Below are 26,335 nucleotides of genomic sequence, written 5' to 3' on the forward strand. Positions count from 1 at the left end.
CAAGGGACAGGCATCCCGAGGTGGTCCCAACAGGCCCAAAACAAGGTGGTTGTCTATTTCCAGGGGAACATGTGCCTTCCCCCGACCCCCGGCCCCCAGCCCGAACCCTGAGCACCAGCTTTTCAAGTACCCCACCATGAGATCACCGCAAGACCCTTGGTAAGTGTCCCCGCCCCCCCCACCACCAAAATCGTAGCTTGAAATCTAACCCCCAGGGTGATGGTGTCAGAAGGTGGGGCTTCAGGGAGGTGAAAGGTCACAAAGGTGCAGCCCTCAGGAATGGGATTAGAGCCCTTAGAAAAGGGACCTCCGGGGGCGCCTGGGTGGCGCAGTCGGTTGGGCGTCCGACTTCAGCCAGGTCACAATCTCGCGGTCCATGAGTTCGAGCCCCGCGTCGGGCTCGGGGCTGATGGCTCAGAGCCTGGAGCCTGTTTCTGATTCTGTGTTTCCCTCTCTCTCTGCCCCTCCCCCGTTCATGCTCTGTCTCTCTCTGTCCCAAAAATAAATAAACGTTGAAAAAAAAGTTTAAAAAAAAAAAAAAGAAAAAAAGAAAAGGGACCTCGGGGAGCTCCCTCGCCCCTCCTGCCACGTGTGAGAAGAGCAGGGAGAAACCAGCCCGCTATGAACAAGGGGGGCCCTCACCAGACTACAGCTGGCACCTTGATGGTGAACTCTCAGCTTCCACAACTGTGGGAAATCACTGTGTGCTATTTCTAAGACTCCCAGCCCGTGGTGCCCTGTTGCGGCCGCCCCAAAGGACTAAGACAGGAGGTAGATGTCCCTTGGCATATCCAGAACAGTCTCCTCCACTGACAGCATGGCCTTGGGATTAAGCCCAAGGCCGTGTTATTCTCCGCCCCTCCCCCCTCCTTGCCCAGGAGGAGCCCCCCACACCCCACCCACCACCCTGCACACCCGCTCCCAAGTCCCCCCGCAACCCTGCCCAAGCAGACCCCAAACCACGGCCCGCTGAGAGGCAGTAACAACCACAGAGGAAACATAACTGCTTGGAGCCTGGCAGAGGGAGGAGGGACATGGGCCTGCGTCCACCCAGGAGTTCCCCACATCAGACCAGGGACAGAGACGCCCCCCCCCATCCTTCCCCAGATGCCCACACTTCTCTCCTCCTCCCACTTTGCTTTTTTTTTTTTTAACTAAGCTGCTTTTGTTTTTTGAGGATGCCTTCATGTGTGCATGCCCGCACACGCATGTCAAGTTTTTATTCCAATCCTTCAATGAGGTCTTTGCCGAGAATTTACAATTCCCCCGTGGCCTCAATCTTGCAAAGATTGCTTTTTAACGCTGTTAGGCCTTAATTCTAATAAGCCTCCTCTTTATTACAGAATCAGGTCACATCTCCTTAACACCACCAGAAAATCTTTCATCGGCCGGTGGGGGGGGGCGGGGGGGGCAGTAAGAGAGAGAGGGTCAGAAAGAGGAAGGGGCAGGGAGACGGAATCCTCCCTTAATGTGATGGAATTCTAAACTAATCTCATTTCTGGGAACCAGAGCGGCCTGACTGCTTTAGATAACTCTATGATACGACTGCGTCTCGTACCAGCTTCATTTTTGTCTCTTGGTTTGTAAATGACAAGAGGAGGAAGGGGCAGCGATAGGATCCGCCCGCCGCGCCGGGCGCGGGTCCAGGCTCCGCCTTGGCCAGCCGGTCATCTGCTCTGGCCCAGCACGTGCTCTCCTGCCAGGCTGCTCCGGTCCTGAGGGCCAGCAGAGGAAATAGAAGAACGGGGCCAGCAGGCTCCAGGACAGAAACCAAACCCACTCAGAGGAGAGGCACACGGGTGGGTCTGGACCCCCGGGAACCCGTCAATCAAACTCTCTCTCCCTCCTCCTCCTTCCTGAGTCAGGAGCGTCAAGGTTTGGGGCTTTGGAGGGAGAGATGCGGCTTAGGAACACGAGGCTCATTTCTACCTGCATTCTCCCGACAGAAGGACAGGCCCCACCAATGCACTGTTGCAATGTTTATGAAGCACCTACTAGGTGCCAGGGACACGAGCGGCTGTGCCCCTTTCCTCCACTGCGTGAGGCCAGAAGCAGACGGAATCCAAGAGCTAACAGCTGAGGTGTGCCAGAGTGCTCCTAAAGCCTGGGGGGCCTTTTGGAGACTGAGGGTGTGAGTCCAGGAGCAAGGCCTTCATTCTAGAAGCCACCACATGTGGAGCTGGGGGTGGGGGGGAGCTGCACCAGGACAGAGAACAACTCCAGATCCCAAGATGTTCTCTGGAAGCCTGTTTTCCTTGTCATCAACCACCAGCCATTCTGCTCCCTCATGTCAACCTGGGAAGCCAGTCATTCGTGTGGGGCATTTAATCAAGGCACCACAGGAGCCCGGACAGGCACAGTGAACACGCAGACCACCCCGGGGGGCCCTGAGTGTTAAGGAGACATGCCTCGTGCAGCCAGCAAGCCTCTCGGCCCCTGCTCCCGTCCCTGAGCCCGCGTGACCCCACAGTGCTCTTCCGAGAGGGCAGTGTGAGTGCGGCCAATAGCTTAAATATAAAATCGAAATCAATACAGTGTCTAATGTAAGACACCTTAGAAATCAATGGTCTTTGGGGCACCTGGGCGGCTCGGTCGGTTGAGCGTCGAACTTCAGCTCAGGTCATGATCTTGCAGTTTGTGAGTTCGAGCCCTGCGTCGGGTCCTGTGCTGACAGCTCAGAGCCTGGAGCCTGCTTCGGATCCTGTGTCTCCCTCGCTCTCTGCCCCTCCCCCACTCACACTCTGATATAATTAAACGTTAAAAAAATTAAAAAAAAAAAAAAAAAGAAATCAAAGGTCTTTATTTTATAAACTCTGGTGCCAAAAAACAGTGGTGCCCAGGCTGAGGTGCTGACGTGGGGGTGGGGGCCGCACGGCCTTCCTGGGTCCCACAGAGGACGTGGGGACGTGGGATGTGCTGCACGGTCCAGGGCACACAGGAGGGGGCTTGCCAGATCAGCCCTCCACGCGCACAGAGGCCTGCTTGCCTCACCGGGCCTCCTGTCCCGAGCGCCCAGCCATCCACCCTGCAAGTGTGTGCACACGATGAAGACGGGACGTGTGCATCTACTCGTGTTACAACGACTGTTCCCCTGTCCCGGCTGTGACGGGCTGTGGATACACCCTTCCCTACTCGTCTAAAGCAGCTGCATAAAACCCACCGTGTGCCCAGCCCACCCCTTTCTGCAGGGGTCTGTTAGCAGTGGGGGGACTGGGAGAGGCAGTGTGCCCACCGTGCAGCGGGGAGAGGGTGGCACAAGGCGGGACGGGCTGGCACTTCACTCGGCACTGGCCGCCAAGTCACACGGGGTCCTCGTGTGTTCCAACAACCCTCCTAGGGGGGAGCAAGGTGGCAGCCCTTGGCCCACGGACAGCAGATTCTTGGATTCCGCAAAATATAATTGTGAAGACCAATCTGCCAGCAGAGAAATATGCAGCATATTCACAAGCTAAATATAAATAATATTGATTCGTCTGCCATCTTGAATTATCCATTTCACTTCTGTTTTCCATTAGCATCAATAATCACGAGCTGACGCCCCTGTGGATGGCTACATTGCCCTCCAAAGGACACAGCCAGCCCCAGGGTCATGCACCTAGAGGGGTCGCGGGCTGTCTTCCAGAATAGCCCGCCGTCTTCTAGAACAGTCCAGCACATTCTGAGGAATTTTGCCTCCCTCACATCTGTTCCTCACCCCCAGCCCAGCAAAGAGGGGCAGCTCGAAGGCACCATCTGAGCACCCCCACCCCTTGCAGAGGCATTCTGCTCTCTTTGGCAGCCGACCCCGGTTCTAGGGAGGCAGCGGCACACGGTCCAAGGTTCACCGCCGGCGACGGGAAGGAAGCTGACATAGCTGGAAGCACAGCCCAGCCCCAGGGCACTGCCTCACTCTTGCCAACCCAGGGGCAGTACCAGGGCCTGCTTCCTCTCCAGGCCTCTGCAGGCCAGGAGCCTCTGAAGCTTTTCCCACAGATCAGCAGGTCCCTCTGGCAGCCGCTGCCCCCCCGCCCCGCAAACTCCCCACCCCCAGGCCCTGGGACACAGAGTGGGGCCCCAGCCTCCTGCACAGCTTCCCACACCAGCAAGACTCCACGGGGCCGGTAGCGACAGAAAGCACAGGGCCCAGAAACCCTCCTGGGCCCCTCGCCAGCCGGCCCGGCCAGGATGGAGGGCTCAAAGGCGCCAGGACCACCCCCGCCAGCTGTCAGAATGCCCACAAACATGGACTGAAAACCTACCGTGAGTAGACAGCCATCCTATGCGCTGTGCAGAAAACGGGGTCCCTGCCTTCGAAGCATTTACGATCTAATATGGGAGACAGATGTGCAAACACCTACAGGGATCTGTCATTTCTCATTCTTCATCAGTGCCAATTACGACTCCCAGACACGTGTCAGGAAGACCGGGGCAGAGGGAGCCTCAAAAAGGGGCTTGGAGGGCAATTCTTCACATCCACTGTGCACAAGCACGTGAGCATCAGGAACGCCCACCCACCTTGGGTGGGGCCCTACACGCAGCTCTGCCCTGGGCTCATGGAAGGATCTAGAACCTCCCCACTTGCCTTCACCATCTACCTGACCAGCCAAGCAGCTCCTAGGATGCTCTGGGATAAATGGGGGCCACCCCTGGCCTTGGCACGCCACTGCCAGCCACGCATATGAAAGGACTTCATGAGGAGACCCCAGGGCTCCTGGCCTCACTCAACCCCAGAAAACATCTGCCCTTAAACCATGGGCTCACGACGTGACCACACGTGCAATGCCGGAGTCTGAGACCGCCTCTCATCCGTGGGAAAGTGAGGCCGGCACGAAGCGGGGAGTCGGCTTCTGCAAGGGGCCGCGCCAGCCCAGCCACACCCAAGTCACACAGGCAGCCACTGGAATGAGGGGAGAGAGGCGCTGCCCACCCCCCACCCCTGTGCACGTGCACAGCATCTTCCGCTCTCTGCCAGGCTAAAGGCAGGGAAACCAGAGACCCGGCTGAAAATGAGCCCTCTGGGGTCCCCAGTGCTAAGCTTTAGCCGTGTGGTCCGGCACCAGGGCCCTCATCGGTCACTACAACCCCCAACACCCAGACTTCACTGCCCAATCCTAGCCCCCGTGTCCACTCTTGCTCGTTGAGTGCCCACACACAACCCCGGCTGCCTCCCGCCTTCCTGGGAGAACACGGCCGGCAGGGAGCAGAGGGCCCCAGGGCCCCCAGCACACAAGCAGATGGCCATTCCATCCGTCCCAGGGGAGAAAGGTGGCCAGACCCCAAGGTGCGCGATGTCAGGGCGATGTTCAGCTACAGCCTGGTCTCCTTCCTGTCTTGCTGGTGTTCTGGACACACAGGCTGAGCCGGCAGGTAGCAGAACGGTGCCTCTCCCCACGCTGAGGGCCCTTCTCTCAGAGGGCACGTGAGTGCCTGGCCAGAAGGAATCTTGCCTGGCTTCTTTCCCCCACTTTGATCCACCCTTTCCCCACCTTCCCTATCGGTTCTCCCCAAAAACCCCCTGCAGAAATTCACCATCTGTGCATGTGCTATCCAAGCAACAGGTGCAGGGGTGCTTCAGGTTATGGCTGCCCTTACACACATGGCCAGGCACACGTGTGTGCTCTTCAAAGAAGCCAGAGCCTATGCAGGGGCTGAAGCGCAAGCGCGCACACACACGCGCGCGCGCACACACACACACACACACGCTCCTCGCTGTTAAGGACCTGCAATGATGTATTCTCTGTTCTCCCAGCTATAATTATTTTAGCGTGGGAGACAAATTCTGTCTCCAGTAGCTCAGAAGCGTTACATTAGAATATCACATTCTGTGGTCTTGGAAAATCTCTATGGTGTCCCAGCTCCTTCCCTCCATCCTGGGACACAAACAGCCTCTTCAGATGGGTGAACACACCACAGAGGCCCAGCACGGAGGCTTTGGTGCGTGCTCCAAGCCGATCCACTTAGAGCGGGAGACCTGGGAACCACGCACGCGGGTAACCATGGCAACTTTGGGGAAGTTAAAAAAAAAAAAAGTTTGTGAGTTGTTGGTTGTTATTTGGTGCTGAGGTGGGGTGGGTTCTTTCCTTCTTCTTCGAGATAACAAGGTCCCTGAATAACACTTTTATGAATGTTTTGGGTAAGCGTCCAAGGCAGGAGCTGCCTCCAGACATTCCATTACCTTCCGAGGGGAAAGCACGCATCACGTCCGAGCACCAGTCACCAGTCAGTGGGCTCTGTCCTTGGGAAGGGTTGCTCTCCATGGGGTGACCTCGAGCCAGTGCCTCCCTTGTGTGTTACAATGCCCCCCCTGCACCTGCCCCTCCCCCCAGGAGTCTTGACATTGGCCATCCAGTCCCTCTGGGTCCCCATCGGGCCCCAGGACACCATTCACACACCTCCCACTGTGGGCAGAGGGTGAGGCCACCCGCGCAAGATCCCAACCTCGCTCGCAATCCACACACACGCATGCACACGCGTGCACAAAGGGCCAGCGTGCCTGCGTGTAAACACCACTCTCCCTGCAAAAGCACATGCTCGCCCACGCTCGGAAACGCCGGGTGCTCTCCATGGGCCCAGCTGGCCTCAGCAGGGGGCAAAGGGGAACCACTGCCCTGGGCACCAGCCCTTCCCCACGAAGCCAACGGGAGCAGGCTTTCGATGCCGAGGGACGTCCTCACGTGTCACGCCTGCACACGCACACACGTACGCACACCTCTGCTGGTTCAGGGGCCGCTGCGCCGGCGTGGTAAGTCACGGCGGGAGGCGGTGCGGCTCCGCCAGAAACCGCCCTGATTGCGGGCACAGCCCCTCGGAGCGGAACAGAGGTGCAGCCCCGCCCGGGGCACGGGCTGTAGCTCGCGTGTCGTTTATTACACGCGCAAGACAGGCGCGCTGAAGGGCTCTTGACGGCCACTGCGAGGCTCCGTGTCACAGCCGTGGTGCCGACGGGCTGGGCACACGGCTGTGAAAAAAAGGAGTAGTTTCTTAAAGGCAGAAAAATCCCAAATGGCCCTCTCAGCGTTTCGGTGCGCATAATTGTAGTATCCGAGTTAACGAAAGGCCCGGCGTGCTGGCCGGCTGAATACCCGCTAATGCCACAGCCCTCGTCTCACACCGAGCGGCTCCGGCACCGGCTTGGAAAGCAGACCCCGGTGGGGAGGCGGGAGCGGGCGGGCAAGCACGGAATAAAGCACGCTTCTAGGAGTGACGGGGCTCCCACGCGGGACCGTATCAGCAATTAGCCAGGAGGAGGGCCGAGCAGCCCTTGGCACCTCATTTCCACAAAGTTTCCTTGAGGAAACTGCCAGAGTCTCGGAGGCGCTGAAGTAAGACACAGAACAAATGGAGGAGGACGGCCGCTGGGCTTGGCCGGCCCCCCGCGCCCGGGCCTGGCAGCCTGCAAGGGGCTGTGTGGGCTGGAAGACAGGCGTGGGGCCCGCCGGTGTCCCTGATGCACGTGGGCACGCGTGCATCCGTGCACACACCGGCTGTGCGTACACGCACACACGCACTCTGCCGTCAGGTTGGCGTCCGCTACTCCGACGGAACATTCCAGTCTGTGGCTCTCACGGGTGCCGGCTGCTGAGGGGACAAACTGCCTGCAAGCGTGTCACCCAGATTCAGCCCCTGGGGCCCCCCGGCACACCCCCCATCTGGGAGAAGACCCCTGGGATCCTGGGGACCCAAATGCTATGGTGCTCAGAGCACGTCAGATCCCTCAACGGCCCATCCTGGAGCCTTCAAACCCACCCCCGAGGGGGCTCCCACCGTAAAGGCCCCAGCAAGCAGTCCAGCCCAGCCATCTGACTGGAGGTGACTGATTTATTCTGACCGTCCTGACTCTTAATGACACCGCTCTCCTCCAGCCGTGCATGGCTTTAATTGTCCCTCCAGCAGGGCAGGGAGGAACCGTAAATCTTTCCTCACGGCTGCTCTGAGCTCAGCGCCGCTGGACCTACCATTCGCCACACCCCCCCCCGCCCCCCGCATCCCACCGGAGAAGCCTGCTAGCTCTGAAGGTGGAGGGGGGCAGGAGGTAGGGGGAGCAGGAGGAAGAGAAAGAGGCTGTGGGGTCAGGGAGGGGGAAAGAGGGATGGGCAGAAGAACACGTAAGGCCACGTGCTCTGCCTGCGCCTAAGGGGGGGAGCACTGCAGCCATAAGGTGCGGTGTGCATGGGGGTGCCCCGGGCCACGCCCTCCGGCCCCAGCTCTCAGGCAGCCCGACTCCACTAAAGCGGGGCCAGAAGCTGGGGAAGTCTCCGCGTTCACACCCCTTGCTGGAAAACAGCACAGCCCTGAAAGGAACCCAGTGGGGAGGGAACTCTATTTCTCTATTCCATCCGCACCGTGTGTGCAAGTGACCCTGGCCGGGGGCACAGGGGCCTCCCCATAAGAGACGGGGGCAGGCCACAGGCTCAGAGCCCCAGAGGCGGCGTGGGGACAGAAGACCTGGCCCGGGGCCCAAAGCACACTTCCTTCCCCTTCCAGCAGACTTAATTCTTCTGTAATTCTGGTGTATATTAAAGCATCTCAAGGTGGTGCACATCACAGTTATGATCATTACCTAAAGACTTCCCTTACAGCCCTCGTTTTCCAGTGCTTATTACTTTCGGAAAAATTATCCTCGGGGGCCCCAATTTCCCAAGTCTGGCCTTGTGAGTTTTCGTCTTAGGATCTGAGAAAAACATATTATTGTGTCCATGATGGGGGAGAGAATACGGCGGGGGTTGGGGGGGAGGGGATCCTTCCTTAGCTGATCTGGATGTCGACACACAGCCAAGAAAGAATAACACGGGGAGGGGGGCAGAGACCCCGTGCTGCATTTTTAACATGTAAATACGGACACTATTGTCAATGACCTGGTTTTATTTGTACCCATCTGTTCTGTGCAGACACTTCTACTTTTAAAATGAGATTTCAACCCGAGTCGGGGGCGGGGGGCGGGGGAGGGGGGGGGCGGGGGTAGAACCCACGCAACATTCGGTTTCCATGCTTAAGCACGGCCAAGTCAGGAAAGCAAATGCTGATCGCTGCAACACTGTCGACGCCCATAGAGCACCACACATGTGTTTTCCAACTCAAGGGAAAACTTGGAGAAAGATCCCAGCCGTGGTCATGGAGTGCCGGAAGAGTCCAAAGAATAAGGATTCTACGGGGCTCCACTTAACTGTCCCAGGAGAGGTCTGTGGCGGGAAAGAAAAATGCACTCGCTTCCAGTCACGCTGGAAAGTCGTCCCTGACACCTGCAGAAGGGCTTTCGCGGTGAGGAGCAGGGTAACGGGCCGCCCCACCAGACAAAGGTCAGGCCACTGTCCAGCTTCCGTGTCCCTCCCTTCGGCCAAGAGCAGACTCGCGGTAGCACGCACCCTGGCATCGGCTGACTGCGGGTGCCGCTTATAATATTACAGCGCTGAAAATATTAATTCTCACCTTGTGAGTTTTCCCCAGATCTTCTCTTTTCTGCTAAGATTCCGAAACACTTGACTAATGTGCCCACGGGTGGCACCCCTACGGGGCAGGCAGCGAGTGCTATCCAGTCCATTATGAGCAGCTCAGGGAGCGCAGCGGGGAAGTCGGTGAACCGCAGCCCGGTCCCCGGTCTACAGGAGGCCTGTGTAAGCAGCCCCCTGGGCCCCGGCTCCGCCTCGACTGTCCCTGCGGTGGGGGCCCCAGCCATGCCTAATGGCACCACTGTGGTCCCTTCAGTGAGGAAGAGTCAAGATTCCAGAAAGACAAGCACACTTTATGTTTACTGCTAATGGTTTCTGCAACACCGTGTTTCGGTTTTCACTCATCTGCACACCGAACGCAGAGAAGGAAGAGAATCCCTCTGTCTGAGAGTAAGTGCCACGGTGGCAACCTACAGGTTCAGAGGGCTCTGGTGGCGGGGGCGAGGCCAAGGTTCTTCTTCTTTCCCACCCCACATGGAAACCCAGCTGGCAATGACCTAGGCCCCCCCAGCCCAGCAATCCAAGGCCATTCCTGCAAAAGCAAAGAGCCCAGGTGCCGCACCCCCCCAACTGCGGTCCTTGAGATTGCCCCCCAGGAAGCAGAGGTGGGGGGAGGCGGCCCGAGGCAATCCACCGCCAGCAGGCGAGCCTCCCCTCTCCCAGCGCCCTGGCGACGGTGATCCCTGGGTCCACAGCCCCACCGACAGGACCTCCGCCTGGCCTGCTCCTGACGACATGAGCTGCCCGGCTCCTCCGGGGGGCACCTCCTGGCCGCCCAAGCAAGAAATGACCAGAGAGACGCCAAGCCTCATTTCCACCCTGGCACCTGCAACCCTACCTGGAACCATTTTAAAACCATGTCGTCTCCTCACGGCGACAGGAAACAGTACAGTGTCCTTGACCCGGACAAGACACTCGCTCCTGTAACAGGCCGGCGGCACCAGAAAGGCCCGCGCTCGCCACCGGCTGCTGTGTGCCTACTAAGTGCCAGCTGGTTGTACGTCCCACCTCCCCGCTGCTCGGCTGAGTAAACAGGTGTGAGGACCTGCCCCACCCGCAGGGGGGAGAAGGCGGATCCCCTCCCCACAGCACGCCGCGGTCAGCTACCCGCCCCACGCTGTCCACTCCCCCCCCCCCCATGCCGGCCCTGCGGGCGCTCGCGCTGACCAGCAGTGCCGCTGCCTCCAGGAAGGCCTCCAGAAAGGTAACGAGCTTTGTTCACAAATTGTGCTGCATCTGAACGTGCATCTAAAAGCGTGTGTCCTGGGGGTTCGGCTGATGGGAGGAGGCGGTGATGTCCAATCTCAGGGAGTCCCTGTTAACAAGGAGACTGACGGAGGGTTCAGACTGGACCCCCGGGGAGAGGCCAGGCTGTGAGCATGAGTCAGCAGGCACTGGGGGAGCCCACGAGGAGCCGGAACAGAGGCATCCCGGTTTTCCTTTTTCTTCTCGGGCCCCAAGGCAATGGGAAACAGGGCAACCCCGTGCGCGTGGCCATGTCACGTGAACCACTGGAAAACGCCTTCACGCCTCCTGCGGCAGACAGGAGCCTACAAAGCCCTTCTTGCTACTGCCAACAGAAAAGAAAACAAACACGTGGTCGGGGAGAAGTCCCCGGCAGGAGCTTCTGTTTGCAGGTGCCCAGCAACTCCCGTGTACAGACCAGGGAGCAATGCCGGGCACCCAATCCCTAAAAGGAAACTTCCAGAAGATTCCAGAACTTAATCCAGTAGAGACACTTCTAATTTATGTTCAGTAAGGGTTTTAAACCGTTGGTTTAGTGAGAAATTACGCTTTTAAACATTGTTTTGTAAGCTTCTTTATACACGTTCAGACAGCAAAAGCGTGCGCACAAGCGGGAGAAGGGGCAGAGAGAGAGGGAGAGAGTCCCCAGCAGGCTCCATGCTGTCAGCACAGAGTCCGACGCGGGGCTCAAACCCACGAACAGTGTGATCACTACCTGAGCAGAAGTCAGACTCTTAACCGACTAAGACACCCGGGCACCCCAAACTATTTCTACCTGTACCTGGGTGTTCGTCCCTCTTTAAATATCCAGTTGAATCCACCTTTTTAATACAACTACATTGCATGTTCTTTGGCTTTTCCCAGAGGCTCCTGTTTTTACACACAGAGGCTTCAGCGCTGAGAACAATGTGCTTCTCTGTGCTCTCGTTATCCTGGCCTAAAGGAAAACTATCCTGAGACATGATACCGAACCCAGGAATCCCCAGTCACCTGGAGCCCAAAGACACAAACTGCAAGGGGGTCAGGAGAAGTGCCCCAGCCCCAGAGGGTCACCCTCCCTGTCATCGTCACCTCCCAGGCTCATTTGATGTCACAGACAAGAAGCCATTGATGGGTGAGCAGGGCTGCAGTGTTCCACCTATTCACAGGTAGAGCTCCAAATGTGCCCTAGGCTTGTGCAGTGCGCTACCCACACAACTGTACTGGCAGCCCCGTGAGAGGGGATCTTTTGGAGGGGACTATGTTACTTTCTGCTTTTTTGTTTTGGTGGAAGGAGAATTTTGAAGTGAAAGTAAGATGTCTCAGAGAATAAGGGCACACAGATTCTCCTCTCTTACGTGCCAAAGATGCAAGTTATGACCTGTCTGGTCCCCCAGAAGGAACTTGATGGAACTGCGCAGGGTCTGGCCGGTAGCAGGTGTCTGTCCCCAGGTAGTTCCCTCACCTGTGAGTGGGGCTGTTTTCTAAAAGGGTGCAACAGACATCCCTGAGCACCTGCCTCTTGTCCTGGTTCCCAGTCACAGTGCGGTATATACTGGACCAGAGGGTTGGCTCACTCCCCACAGCATTCAGCAGACACCTGGCAGAGACACCTGCACACACAGCACTGATGACAGGGGTGGAGGTGACACGGAGCCCGGCACGGCGAGCTACGGTGCACTCACTTCTCCCTGGCTCTATCCTCCTAGAACCTTGGGAGGAAGATCTCAGTACAGCCACTAACCAAATCAATAGGTGCTAAAAACACACACGTTCTCCCTCATTTTGTTTTCTGCTGAGAATATGCCCTGGCTTTAAATATTAAACCTTAAAAAGTAAATCTTGCAACAAGAGTTGCTTTGCTCTTGAACCTCAGAGAACACCACAGCCTCTAAAGACCCCACCCCGCCCCCCAAACATGAAGTTAATGCTACCAAGTTACAACCCACCCACCTCCAGTGAGATCAGCAGGTACCAGCCTTGAGCTACACAGGAGTGGAGACTAGACTCAAAGGAAGACGTCCCTGTCACATAGCTGAGCACATCTTTCGGCCCCCAATTTAAAATAAAGTTGGGGGGCGCCTGGGTGGCTCAGTCGGTTAAGCGGCCGACTTCGGCTCAGGTCATGATCTCGCGGTCAGTGAGTTCGGGCCCCGCGTCGGGCTCTGTGCTGACAGCTCGGAGCCTGCAGCCTGTTTCGGATTCTGTGTCTCCCTCTCTCTGACCCTCCCCCGTTCATGCTCTGTCTCTCTCTGTCTCAAAAATAAACAAACGTTAAAAAAAAATTTTTTTTTTAATAAAATAAAATAAAATAAAATTGGGGGCACCTGGGTGGCTCAGTCAGTTAAGCATCCGACTTCAGCTCAGGTCATGATCTCACGGTCCGTGGGTTCGAGCCCCGCGTCGGGCTCTGTGCCGACAGCTCAGACCCCGGAGCCTGCTTCGGATTCTGTGTCTCCTTCTCTCTCTGCCCCTCCCTGCTCATGCCCCCCCCCAATAAATAAACTTAAGAAATGAAATAAAATAACATAAAATAAAAACTGACAGTGTTTCCTAGGCCCTGAGGGCCCTGCCGGCTCACCATCCCTCATCCGTCCCTCGTGGTGGCCTACCCTGCTCCTGAGTGAGAGCATTCGGTTCTGCTCACCTAGACAGGCAGTGCTTTCCAAAACACAATTTGGATGCTGAGTTCCCCCCGCCCCTCACTGAAGGAAACACTTTCAAATAAAGTAACACGTTTTATGTCCTTTATTATCTCAAGTCACCTCCTAAGGCACGATTTGGTGGCGGCTCAAGTGTTGAGAAGCTGCCACAGCAGAGTCGTTCACGTGGTGCACTGCTCTCTGAAATGTCTGTTTTTTAAGCCAAAGCAGTTCCTGGCGCGAGGTTGTTCATCCTTCCATCTGCGGGTCCCCCACAAAGAACAGACCCCACCACGGACTCAATCATTACCACCATCCAGCTGCTGATGGAAAGCTGTCCTCGACTCTCACAGGTAATGCCAGGAGAAAGTCACTTATGAGTGCCTGCACCGGTCAGAAAGTACGGGGGTGGGGGGGAGAAACAAAGACGTGAAAAGGGGAGGAGAGACAGACAGACACACAGATAGACAGACAGTAAGAAAAAAAGGCGGGGGAGATGGAACCAGAACGTTATCAATAAAAGAGGCAGCGACGGTTCAGAGAGAAACCCACTTCAGAGAGGCTGCAGAAAATAAGATGTTTCGGTTGCCTGCATGTTTCACGCAGCTGTGAAAATAGTGAGCTGCTTCATAAAAGAACGTGGGGAGATATTGCAGCTAATCAAAAAGACAGAGGTGCAAATGGAATGTGTTCATAAAGCCGGCACCTTGTGCGGAAGAAAAGGGATTTAGGGAAAGGCAGGTGCCCAGGAAGGAGCACCTCTGTTCAAGGGGGAAAGTTTCAAGATGGTTTTTCCCCTTCACTTGTTTAAAAATAAAAAATTCCTCACCAAATGCCAGCTGTGTGTCAGGTTCCATTTTTCTTTATAACAGAGTATCAAGAAGGAGTGTGGAAATAAATAAATACAGAGAGATGACTGACCAAAAATTGCAGGCAGGCGGACAGCCGGGCTGGAGGAGGTGAGCCCCACGTTGCAACTGCTGAAAAATAACATTTCAGTTTCGAGCTCGGCACTGTCACTCCATGGTCACCGAGACACCCCTGCCCCCGCACGCTCCTCCAGGCCCGTTATACTGTCCCCCCGCCGCACCCCCGACACTTCTGGGTGGGATAGGAGCTGCCTTCATTCGTACACTCCTTCGCTGCTGGGTCCACGAGCAGGCACCCAACAGCACGCACGTAAAGGAGGAGGTGGGGATACATCAACCACGGTCAGAACCGTAAAAGCAACTTGCACACATCACAGAATAAAGGAGCCTCGGGCCATGGTTGGGGGGGAGGGGGCTCTGGAAAGAAGTCTGCAAGGGAGAGACAGGCCTGAGCTCTATACCAGACTGGCAAGGATCCACAACTGGGATACAATTTTTTTTTTCTGGCTGCCGCCATATCTTGTGTATCCCAGATAGCAAAGAGCTCTATCATTTCTCTCCTTTTCTCCCACAAGCCATTGGCAACGCTTCAAGTTGAGTAAGTGGCAGGAACACCACAGAAGGCCCACTCTGGAATGGCACCCAGGAGTCCTCCCACCTGCCTCCTCCCGAAATCTGCCTCTTCGCTGGCCCTGGGCTCCCCTGGCTCTGCCCGAGCCTCAGGAGCCCTCCCCTTCCCCCTAGCAGGGTGAGGGCGAGCTCCGGCGGCAGCGCCCCCAGCGGCCCCAGGACACGTGGAGAGGCGGGAGCTCAGGAGCGCAGGCAGCGCGCCCCGGGCCCTGTCCTTGGTGCTGCCGCCGGCTGCACACCCGCCGCGCCCTAGGTAGTAGGGGGCCGCCCAGGCCTCCCCGCTCCTTCCCTCCAGCTTGGCCTCTGGCCCCTGCAGAAGGTCAGTGAATACACCCAGCTCTACGCTGCTCCTGCCCGAGGGCACTGGGTGAGGGGCATTCCCAATGAAGGCCCAGCACAGAGAGGCCAGGCGGGAGGTGGAGGGGCAGGAGGGGGGTACTTCCTGGACTCCCAGCTTCTCTCCCAGCGTCCTGAGACAACCCAAGGCCCAGGAGTGGATGGCGGTCTCTCTAAGCCCCAGGCCTCTGGCGGGTGGATCAGATAAGTCATTTAAGTCATCTTTTTATGCAGGAAGGGAATCGCTGTTGGAAAGGGGCGCCTCGTGCCAGAAAGCCCCAACAGCTCCAACGCCAACAGCCTATGCACCACGGCCAGACCTCCCCCTCACACGCAGCTGCCTCACCAGGCCCAGGCCTGGGTGCACCCCGTTCGCTTCACCTCTGCTCCCCAAACCCCAGGGTTTCCCACATCACCCACGCTGTCGCCCTCCCAGAATCTCCCAGCAGGAGAACGAGGGGTTAAGCGTCGCTCCCAGGAGTGTGCCGCGAGTCGGTGCCCACGCAGGGAGGCCTCCAGTCCCCGGGGATGAACGGGGGCGGCAGCCTTGGTCCTCGGCTCTGGAGGCGGCTAAACGCTCCCTGGTGGAGGCGGAGAGAGCGGGTTCGCCTAACTGGTGCTCAGAAAGTGCCCCTCCGCCCCTGACGCTGCCCCCGAAGCCCCCACCGGGGGCACTCCCCCTACCCGCAGGCACCCTGCTTTCATCGGGCAGCCCTCTCAGTGCAACTTTTCTCCCTCTCCCTCCACAATTTTCGCTCACCTGGAGGGTCTAGTTTTAATTAGTGTAATATCCCCATTAACAACGCCGCCTAATTAAGACATCCGCCCAGATCCACTATGCACACTTAATGAGCAGGTACTGCTGTCACGTTTATACTTCTACTTATTTTTTATTTATTTACGTATTTATTTTTTGCAGGCCAATAAAACCAAAGCTGTCTTCCGACTGAAAGACCTCATTACGTTCGACCTGACTCCATGAGCCTGGTACCTGCTGGGTGCTAAGTGCCCTGGGCTCCCCGGTGGGCGCCCAGGGCGTCCCTGAGCCAAGCGGGTGTCTCAACAGGAAATTAGCAACCTGGCGCAGGCAGAGGCCGGACTTCACCCCTAGGTGAGGAGGGGACAAGGAGGTCTCTCCTGGGGGATGGTTCCTTCGGCCCCTTTCCTTTGCCTCCACTGCCGGGTGTTTCGCGCGTCAGTAAGTGCGGCGCCGCGGGAGTCCTTTTTAAAAGTGGCCATTAAAAAATAAACCTAGTCCCTCGGAAAGGCTGGAAACCTGTCACGGAGGAGTTTCTCCCCACCCCGCAGGACCCCGCGCTAGCTGGCGGGGCCGGGGTTCCAGACTCCCAGAGACACCCTCCACCCCACGTGACACTCTGGATCCCAGGGCCGCTCTGGGACGGACGGGGTCCCAACGTCCCTCCGCGCCAGGCGCCGCTCCCTCGTCCTCTCTCCGACTGGGTGAGGGCCCCTGTCAGCGCGCGTACTGCGGAGATGCCGGGGAGGCTCCGCGCCCGGCAGTGGATGCGACCTTGGGCCTCGGGCCGCGCCCGGGGCCCCGCGGAGACAACCCTCCCAAAGGGAGGAGCGCCACTGGCCCCAGAGCCGCCGGGGCAGAAAGTCTGGGCCAGGGGTATGCCCCGCTGCCCCGGCTCCGGCTTCTCCAGCCGGGCTGCGCTGGCCCCCGGGGGAGCGGCCAAGGCTGGGGAGAAGCAGACTCGGTTCGGCTTGGAGCCTCCCTGACGCCTCTCGGAGACTCCGCCGGGAGCGCCCCCAGCCCGCCCCCTGGAGGGCCCGGCGCGCTGCTCGCCCCCACCCCTCCCCTCCTCCGCCTACCCTCGCGCACACAGCGCGGCGGCCCGGGTCCTCTTTAGGGAGCCGTGGGAGCCCCTTCCTTCCCACAACTCCTTTGGGTCAACTCCTCCCGTGAAGCCCCCACCCCCCGAGGACTCGGGCTGGGCTCCCGCGGCCTGGGTGCCGGGGGAGAAGGGGACTGCACCCCACGGGGTCGCTAACCCCTGCTCCCACCCGAGCGGGCTCCGGCCGCCCTCCGGGACGCGCCCCACCGGGCCGGGATCTCCGTGCGCCTCGGCGCCCCCCCCCCCCCCCGCTGGGGACTTCCCCACGCCGGGCATTGTGCCGCCGCCGCCACCGCCGCCACCACCGCCACACAGCGCGCGGGACTCCCCTGCGTCTCCATGGAGCCCGACCCCGGGGCCTTCCCATTCACAAATCCGCCCCTCCGGCCTCCGGCTGGGCCACGTGTCCCGACCCCAGCCCGGGAGGGAGCCGGGGAGCCCAGACCCCGCGCGGAGACCCCTGACCCCGAGGGCACCACCCCTCCCCGCGCGCCTTCGGGACGGTCCCCGGCCGCGCACTGCAGCCCCGCCTCCCTCTGCGGGGTCTCGCGAGCCCCTCCCCGGGCCGCGCTCACCCCACCCCCCCGCCCGGCCCCCAGCCCTCTCCACGCGAAGGTAATGACCGCCGCAGGGCGATGCGCGGGCGGCGAGGGTCGGGCTACTCACGGGCTCAGCGCTCCCCGCGGCAGGTGACGGGGGCCCGGCGGCCATGCCCCGGCTGCATCCCGGCCGCCGAGCGGGGGCAGCGGCGTCCCGGGGCCGCGCGGGCACCGCGAGCCGGCGGCGAGTGGCACGCGGGGCCGGGCTCGGGCGGCGGCGGCGGCGGCCGCGTCTCCTCCGACCACGCGAGCGGCTGGGGCTGGGGCCGGGGCCGGGGCCGGGGCCGGGGCGGCTATCCGAAGAGGTTCCGCCGGCTCCGGAGCAGCCCCGCGGCTCGGCGCTCCGCACTCGCTCTTCTTCGCCGCCGCCGCCTCCTCCTCTCCCTCTCTCTCTCTCTCTCTCTCTCTCTCTCCCTCTCCCTCCCTCCCTCCCTCTGTACCCCTCCCTCCCTCCTCTCTCTCCTCTCGCCTCTCTCTCCTCCCCCTTTCGCTCTCTCCCTCTCCCCGGTTCCTCCGGCTCGCTCGGCTGGAGCGAGGAGACAGCGGGAGCACGCGGCGGCGGCGGCGGCGGCGGCGGCGGCGGCGGCGGCGGCTCGGGCGGAGCGCGCAGCGCGCGGCGAGGGAGGGGGCTCGGGCGGCCGCGCGGCCGGGGACAGCAGCGGGGCGGGGAGGCCCGACGCACCCTGGCGGCCCGCAGCGCCGGCCCCCGCGGAGCCCCCCGAAAAGAAGAAGTGGGCGAGGCGCAGGGGTCCCGGGAGCCCGGAGCTGCGGGGGTCCCCGCGAGCGCCGCCCACCGGCCCTGGCCCCGCCTTTCCTCCCTCCCCCTCTCCCTCCCTCCTGGCGATCGCGGGGGCAGGCAGCTCCTCTGAGGACCCCTGCCCTCCCACCTCCCTGGCCGTGGCCCAGAAAGGACAACACTGGGGCGCCCCAGAAATGCAACTCAGGCAGGGGAGAGAATACCCCCCCGCCCACACACACTCCTCTGCCGCTGGTCTGCATTGCCTTGCCTCCTCTTCCTCTTTGCCCACAGGCCTGAAATCCCCGGCCTTGCCACTCTCTCTGGATGGAGAGTGGAGGGGCCACACAGGGTCACTGCTGGGGTGTTTGTCCAGACTGGCCAACCCAACCTATGTAAACATTTCTGCCCTGGCTGGAGAAGTGGGGCTGTCACTGTCACAGGTCAGCTTAGGTTGCACCTAAAATCAGAAGAACAGGCAGTCCTGTCCCCACCCCACCACCCCAGCCCCCTCTCCCAACCCCAGCGAAGGAGCTCTGGTTTAGGGGCTGGGAGGGGAGATGCAAAGCCAAAGCAAAGGGCCAGTGGAGTGGGGATCCTGTGGGGCAGCGGGGATGAGACCCTTGGGGGTCAGGAAGGTCAGCACCAAAGGCAGGTAGTAGGCCCCCCACTGTTCCAAACAGACCCACAGCACTGGGCAGGGCCTTGCTCTCCTTTCTAAGGGAAAAACAGATGCTGGGCCCAGAATGCCACAGGGCGGGGGGGGGGGGGGGGGGTAGCTATAGCTTCAAAGATGTTCTCGATCTAAACACAAACGAAAAGCCCGTCCCAGGTCGCTGTGACTTCTGGATGCTGCTTCTGGAACCATGATTCCTCCTTGCACCTGACTGTCCTGCTTCTCTGCATGAGGAGAAAGCATGTCATGGAATCTGGGGTTTGCTAGGAGCCTAGAAGACGCAGAGGCAGTGAAGGGAGGGATGTGAACTCTGTGTTCCTGCATGGCCGGGGCTCTGAGCGGCCAGCTGCCTTCCCTGCAGGGTGAAGACAGACAGCGTCCAAGACAAGTGGCTACTGTCTACTTACAAGCTTAATGCTTTTAATTTCTGGCCCTCCAGCCTGTCTGCATCATTGATCTGTCTTGGCCAGTGGGGATCGTGCTATACAATTTCGAGTGGGCTGCTCGGCCTACAGCTAACCGCCGGATAAATGCCTTGTCCACCAGCAAGGTAGCTGCTTGGTTGACTGAACTTTCCCCGGCCCCCATATTTAAAATGGCACATCCCTGCTCGAAAGACCTAACTGGCTCTGTCTGTCCTCTGCTGTCGGATGGTCCAGGCTTCCGTGGCCTCCAACTTGTGGCTGGGCCCACCCACTCCCCATCACCCGACTGTCTCCTTACAGGCTAGGCCTCTTCCTTCACAGGCAAGGCACAGCTCCTTATAGGCCGCTTTTCCGGATCATTCCAGAAAAGCCCTCTGAAGACAGCACCAAATCTTGCTCCCAAGCTCCAGCCAGTGCTCAGCCCCTTGTGTGTGGGCCGAAGTCGGCATCTGTGGCGGCTTCGGCCACAGGACCTGCACACCGGGATCCCCCCTTGGGGACAGGCCCCAGCGAGGCTGGCCTCGAGCCCCAGGGAACAATCCTGCTGGCCGCAGCTGCCATCAAACTAGGGATCTGGCCAGAAAAGGGCATCAGGACCCATCTGTATGTCCTCTTATCAGGAGCACCTAGGAGGCTGTCCATCTTGGGATATCATCCAAGAGGATTTTACAAACCTCTGACTTGGAGACTTTTTGTTTTTTGGATTTTCTTAAGCAAGAACAGGGAGGAGGAACTGAGAATGGTCCTTTGCGATAATAATTAGGGACAAAACGAAAGGAGACTTACCTCTGAGACTAGAATGGCAATCCCCTGAGGAGAATGAAGCAGAGGCTCTGGGGCCAGAGAGGCATCCTGTACTCCAGAGGCGGGGAGCCCCGCTCGGCCCCCAGAGCACCCCATCCCGCAGGCAAGGCCAGGAGAGCCCCTTTCTCCTCCCGCAGGTTTTAGGGAAAACCTAAAGACATAAACTTGCTGTTTCCCGGCACAGAGCAGACCAGCCTTCCTCCAGGAAAGCCCCAGTGGACATGCCTACCCGGCCCTCAGAGCTTCCCGTGGGCTCTGCAGCCCCCTCCCCTAAATATGAGTAGACCCCCCCCCCCCATTACCAGACACGGAGGAAAACCGTTCAGAGAACAGCCACCAAATAACCCAGGACGGGTGGGAGGGGGCAACTTTGAGGAAACAAAGAGGAGAAAGGATCAGAATCGGCCACTTGAATGTCCTCAGAGGCAGCAGAGAAGACGGGCACCCACGCACCAAGAGCAGGACGCCCTTCGAGGGAAGGCACTTAGAGGACGCCATCAGGCAAATTTCCCTAGAGAAGAGTTTCCGAGTTCTTAGCACAGCGGATGGAAACTGACCCACAGGAAGGCCTATGAACGCGGAAAGCACAGCCTTAAGGACAAAGAACCCCCACCCCCACCCCAGTCTCCAGGTCCCGTGGAAAGGAGCCCAGACGAGAAGGGGCCTCAGCGGGTCTCAAGAGCAGAAGCTGACAGATGAGGCGGTGCCAACGGGAAAGCTCTCCTGGCCTAGGATCCCTTCCTCAGCCAGATTAACAACCAAATGTGAGATTAAAATAAAGACGCTTACGCACGCAAGGTCTCAAACACGTTTATTCCCTACACGCCGTTTCTCAGGAAGCTACTAGAGGGTGTGCTCCAACAAAACAGGGGAGGAAAGCCTGAAAGCGGATGATGGGGGTGGGGGTGGGGGCAGATGAGCCAATGGCTCCAGGAAAAGGGGGAGAGGAGGGCCATCTACAGGAGAGACGAGGAAGGTCGCGGGAGGGGAGCCGTCAGAGTAGAGCAGGGTGGTGGCGGCCCAAGTGGAAGCAACACACGCGTCGAGGGCTGTGCTCACCAAAACGTCTCTGGACGCGTGAGGCGCCTGGGGGGCTCAGTCGGTTGAGAGTCCGACTCTTGATTTCGGCTCAGGCCATAAGCTCGTGGTGTGTGCGTTCAAGCCCCGCGTCAGTTCTGTGCTGGCGGCACGGAGCCTGCTTCAGATTCTCTCTCTCTGTTTCTCCCTCTGCCCCTCCCCAATTTGCACCCTGTCTCTCTCTCCCTCTCTCAAAATAATAAACATTTTAAAAATGCCTCTAGCATCATGCTGCCCGTTTAACTCCAAATGTTCCCCGCCCAGGTTCAGGTCTGCCCCTGGCCTGCCTGGGCCAGGTCCTGATGGAGCTCCTGCTCTCTCCTCTCCAAGCACTGCCACCCGTATAAGCTGAAGGCACTCGTTTCATCCCTCGGTAGTGACCTCTTAGAGACAGGAGGGTGGCCCCGGTGAGGCAGAAAATGCAGGGGCGCCTGGGTGGCGCAGTTGGTTAAGCGTCCGACTTCAGCTCAGGTCACGATCTCGCGGTCCGCGAGTTCGAGCCCCGCGTCGGGCTCTGGGCTGATGGCTCGGAGCCTGGAGCCTGTTTCCCATTCTGTGCCTCCCTCTCTCTCTGCCCCTCCCCCGTTCATGCTCTGTCTCTCTCTGTCCCAAAAATAAATAAACGTTGAAAAAAAAAAAATTTAAAAAAAAAAGAAAATGCAGACCAGCCTATTCTCCCCCACCACCCTGCTGGACACCCCATCTGGGGTGGGCCCTCCGTCCCCCGGGAAGCCCTCGCGGCCTTGCCAAGAGCCTCCTAGAACAGACGCCATGGTGCCTTCGCTGACTCCCTAAGAAGGGCTCTCATAAACTCAGCCCGAGGCCACACTGGGACCCCCAAACCACTCCCCTTGTCTTCTTTCTCCCCAACCCTCCGTCCAAAAAGGACAGAAGGACACCGTGGCCCTTTAGAGCGACCACTTCGCACCGAAGGAGGGAAGGGCGGGAGGAAAAGGGATGTCGGGGACGTCTTTTCCGTGTCGGTCTTTCACGACCTTGTCAGAGCCGCAGATGACCAGCTGGCGTGCTGGTGGAGCTTGTCACCGGGCTTCCTGGGTGAGACTTTTCATCCAGCGGAGCAAACGGTAAGGCTACTTAAGGCAACGATAACTTCCTTGCTAGGAAGGCCCCTCCTCCCTCTCCTCTCTCCCCTCTCCACACCATATTTCTATTACCTATAAACACACAGTGCTCCCGTTTCCCCACCCCCGCACCCCACTGCTGGCTACGCAGGGTTTCCCATCTGGGCCACGGTCTGAGCAGCGCTGTGGATCCTGAAGAAGTGTCTGCCTGTATTCATGGCCGGCCCACAGGGACTGCCCCACAGGGGCTGGGAAACAACCCACTAACATTCCTGCGTGCGGGGCAGACGTGCAAAAGCTTATGTTCTGTGGGGCTCCGGGGGGGTTGTGTCTCCCAGGCCCCAGGAAATCTAGATCACGGTGAAACCTGGGGGGTCAGAGGCTCCAAGTACTGACTTAACCAGTGAAGTCACAGAGGCCAGATCCTGGCCTCTGGCCGCAGCGGGTGGAGAGGCCCTCATCCCACATGGAGCCACAGCACCGGCCACGCCAGCTGGGCCGGCTGCACACCTGAGCCACCACCCGCCCGCCCTTGCTCCTGGCGGTCGACCGCACCGTCTTTGTCCCTGGGAAGGGAGAGCTCAGACTTCCTCCCCTTCTGCCTTTCCTCCCAGAGCCCCTCCTGCTTTCTCTGTCCAGCCCTCTCGTGCCTCCGCCTCTCCCATCTTTCCTGCTCTAGGGGCCTTCACCCACCAGCCTGAACGCAGATCAGGTCCCACCCAGGCTGTGAGCGCCATCCAGAGACGCTGCTCTCTCCCCACGGCTCCCGCCACCCTCTCCCCGTTATGGATGACAGTTCCCACCTGCTCCCAGCACCCCACAGAATGCCTCTCCCAGGGCCACCAGGGATGGGAGTCCCCAAACCAGCCCGCGCTCCACCCTGAGTGTGCTTGATCATTCAAGGCAGGTGGCCCTGCTGTCCACTCCCTTTCTGGAAACTTCCTCCTCATCCTGCGCGACAGCAAGCTCTCCTGCTCTTCCCTCCTCCTTCCTGCCGCTTGCTTCCCTCACTGCTCCCCAAATGCCAGCTTTCCCCGAGACTCAATCTCCAGTTCACATTATTTTCCTCCACGGTCTGACCCCTTCCCCGGCTTCCTGTCCCAGATGTCTTCACGGCATTTCCGACCGCAAGCAGCTCTAGAGGTCATTTCGTACAGTCCCCTCCTGTCACGTTGGAGGAAACTGAGGCTCAGAGCAGCCAGACTGTCGGGGAACCTGCGCAGAAGCCCTGGACCCTCAACCCGGCCTCGGAGTCTGGGCGCAGGGCTACCCCCCGCCCCCACCGCACCTCCCACATCACATGCAGGGGAGCAGGTGGGTGTATCTCCAATGTCACACACACACTTCCAGACTCGATATTTTATTTAAGAGTGTGCGGCTCTACATCAGTACCCGGTTGCTTGCAGTTCTGACATTTATCTTCTCGAGAGGAGGGCGAACCCCTTGCAGATCATGCCATGTCTCCTCCCACGTGGATGGGAAATGTCAGAGGGAGATCCAGACAGCTCAGGGTCCTGTGTCCACATTGCACATACTTCTCTCGTCACCCTGCTTGATAACGCAGCTGCTTCTGGAGAGCCGAGACGGCCTGGGGACTGCGCGAGGGGCACAGGGCACAGCGACCCCAGGTGCCACCCAACTTTCCTAACCGGGGCGGCGGCTGGAGCTGAGAGCCTCCTAGAACAGATGCCGAAGTCCGTTTGAGGACCAGTCGGTTCCTCCCCGTCTTCCTAGACCGACTCGTTTCGAGTGGGACGCACGCCATATCTTTGAGCTCAGCCTGTGATCGCACAATAATACCCACCCAGAAAACAAATTAAAAATAGGAAAAATCCATCCGAGTCGTGTGTCTGCCGAGGCAGAGTGCTGTCAGATTGCTAGGCAACCCCAGGCAATCCTGTGGGAAGAAGGTCTGTGCTAAGCTTGTTCCACAGAAGTAGCACTCTTGTCCCTTTTGTGTGGATGTGCTCAGCCGAATCTGAGCAGACACGAACAGAGGGAAGGCGCGAGCTGCCCAAGCTGAAGGCGCACGCATCCGCCTGGACAGACAGATTCTCCGGGGGACAGAGAAGACGCCGGGTGTCCACAGGACGCGAGACACCTGGACGCACCCTGGAAAATCAATCTGATTTCCCCGTGTTCCCCAAGAGCCACGTGTGTAGCACTGTGTAGGCAAAACACCTGAATTTTATCGGACCCCCCCCATGTTCTTCATCACCTCCAGCAAGAGGTGAAGGGAAGCAAGTTCAGGAGGCTGGAGGCAGATGAAAGACGGCTGCGTGGCAGGAGACGGGCTGAGAAGGGGAGCCAGGGCTGGAAAACACTGAGTCACGGGCACATCCGGCTCTGTGCTCCCAAGGCTCCGGCACTCTTCCCACAGCACGAACAGCAATCACGTCGCGGGGTTCGTGGGTGTTGAAACGTTGACCGGGCGTGTAAAACACCTTCAACAGAAAAAGGCGGGAAATGTGGCATCGTGAAAAATGCTTTCCCGTTTGATGCTGAAGTCTCCAGAGCAGGAGAGGGCGAGACTGAGGGAGTGTCCTCCTTTCGTGACACGTGGGGAGTGCACCGGGCCTCAGCAGCAGCGCCAGGGTCCTGGGGCTGCCAGAACCCAACGTCAGGGGCATAAGACCACAGAGACGTCTTCTCTCACAGTCCTGGAGGCCAGAAGTCCCAAATCTGCGTGTCAGCAGGGCCGCACCATCTCTCAGGGCTCTGGTGAGAGACCGTTCCAGGCCACCTCCCAGCTTCGGGGGCCTGCTGGCCACTCTCGGGGCTCCTTGGCTTGAGGCAACATCACCTCCCCTCTGCCTCTGTCTCCACGTGGCCTCCTCTGTGCGCCCCCCTCTTACAAGGGCATGACATTGAGTTTAGGCCCCACCTAATCCAGAACGACTCATCCTAACCAGCTATGTCCTCGAAAACCCCACTTCCTGGGAAGGCCCCCTCCTGAGGTGCTGGGCGGCCAAGAATTTTGACAGACACCGTGTCCAGGGGATCAATAATGAAACGAGACAAGCTTCCGAGCAGGCAGGCGCCGGCCATCATCTGATCCAGCCCCTCCCTCTGTGGGAAACTCTCTGACCTTACAACCCTCCAACAGGGTGTCACCTCGCTCGGCCTGAGCACCACCTCCCAGGACAGACTCCCCCCTCCCCCTGCCGAGGGGAGGACCTGTACCTACTGGAAAATATTCTTCCAATGCTGACCTCAGACCCACCGCGCGTACTCGCTGTCTGGCTGGGGGTTCACCTCTGCCTCCTGGAGCGACGAGGAACAGGGAAGAGTGATCATGACTCCTTCCTACACTGTCAAGCCCAGCGCACAGGTGTGCACACAGGTGCACACACCACACAGATGCCCACAGGTGCACACAAGTACGCACAGATGTACACAGGCATTCACACGGGTACACACAGGTGCACACAGATGCCCACAGGTACACGCAGACGCACACACAGATGACCGCAGGTGCACACAGATGCTTACAGGTGCACACAGATACACACAGGTGTGAACACCAGAACACACAGCACACAGATGCCCACAGGCGCACACAGGCATACACGGGTGCACAAAGGCATGCACACAGGTGCACAAAGGTGTGCATACTGACACACACAGCACACAGATGCACCCAGGATCCCACAGGTGGACATAGGCACCCACAGGTGCACACATATATGCACACAGGTGAACACAGACATGCACAGGTGCACACGGGCATGTGCACAGAGATGCACACAAGCATACACACAGGTGCACACATGGCAAAGAGGTACACACGCGGTCCCACAGCTGCTTTTCAAATGACCTCTCCCCACCCTGACTACCACCCTGGAATTTTGCACGAGCGTCTAGAGGCCCCAGAACATACCCAGAACCCAGATCTAGCCCCACAGCAGTTGAATGGCAAAGAGGCGACATGTTCCTAATAGTTGCTGCAAT

The 26,335-nt window shown here is 59.0% G+C and overlaps 1 protein-coding gene across 2 annotated transcripts in view; it reads right to left on the reverse strand.

The window, feature by feature from the left end:
• Nucleotides 1–26,335, reverse strand: part of RBFOX3 (RNA binding fox-1 homolog 3) — a 450,056-nt gene that overhangs the window by 401,391 nt on the left and 22,330 nt on the right. The window contains exon 1 of one of the 2 annotated variants that reach the window (XM_043585747.1): nt 17,652–17,768. The exons of the other annotated variant lie outside the window; for it this stretch is intronic. The gene's annotated coding sequence lies outside the window, so the exon portion shown is untranslated. Of the gene's footprint in view, nt 1–17,651; nt 17,769–26,335 lie in introns of those variants that run through there. 2 annotated transcript variants of the gene reach the window in all.

Source organism: Prionailurus bengalensis, chromosome E1 (genome assembly GCF_016509475.1).
Source record: "Prionailurus bengalensis isolate Pbe53 chromosome E1, Fcat_Pben_1.1_paternal_pri, whole genome shotgun sequence".
NCBI classification, from domain to species: Eukaryota; Metazoa; Chordata; class Mammalia; order Carnivora; family Felidae; genus Prionailurus; species Prionailurus bengalensis.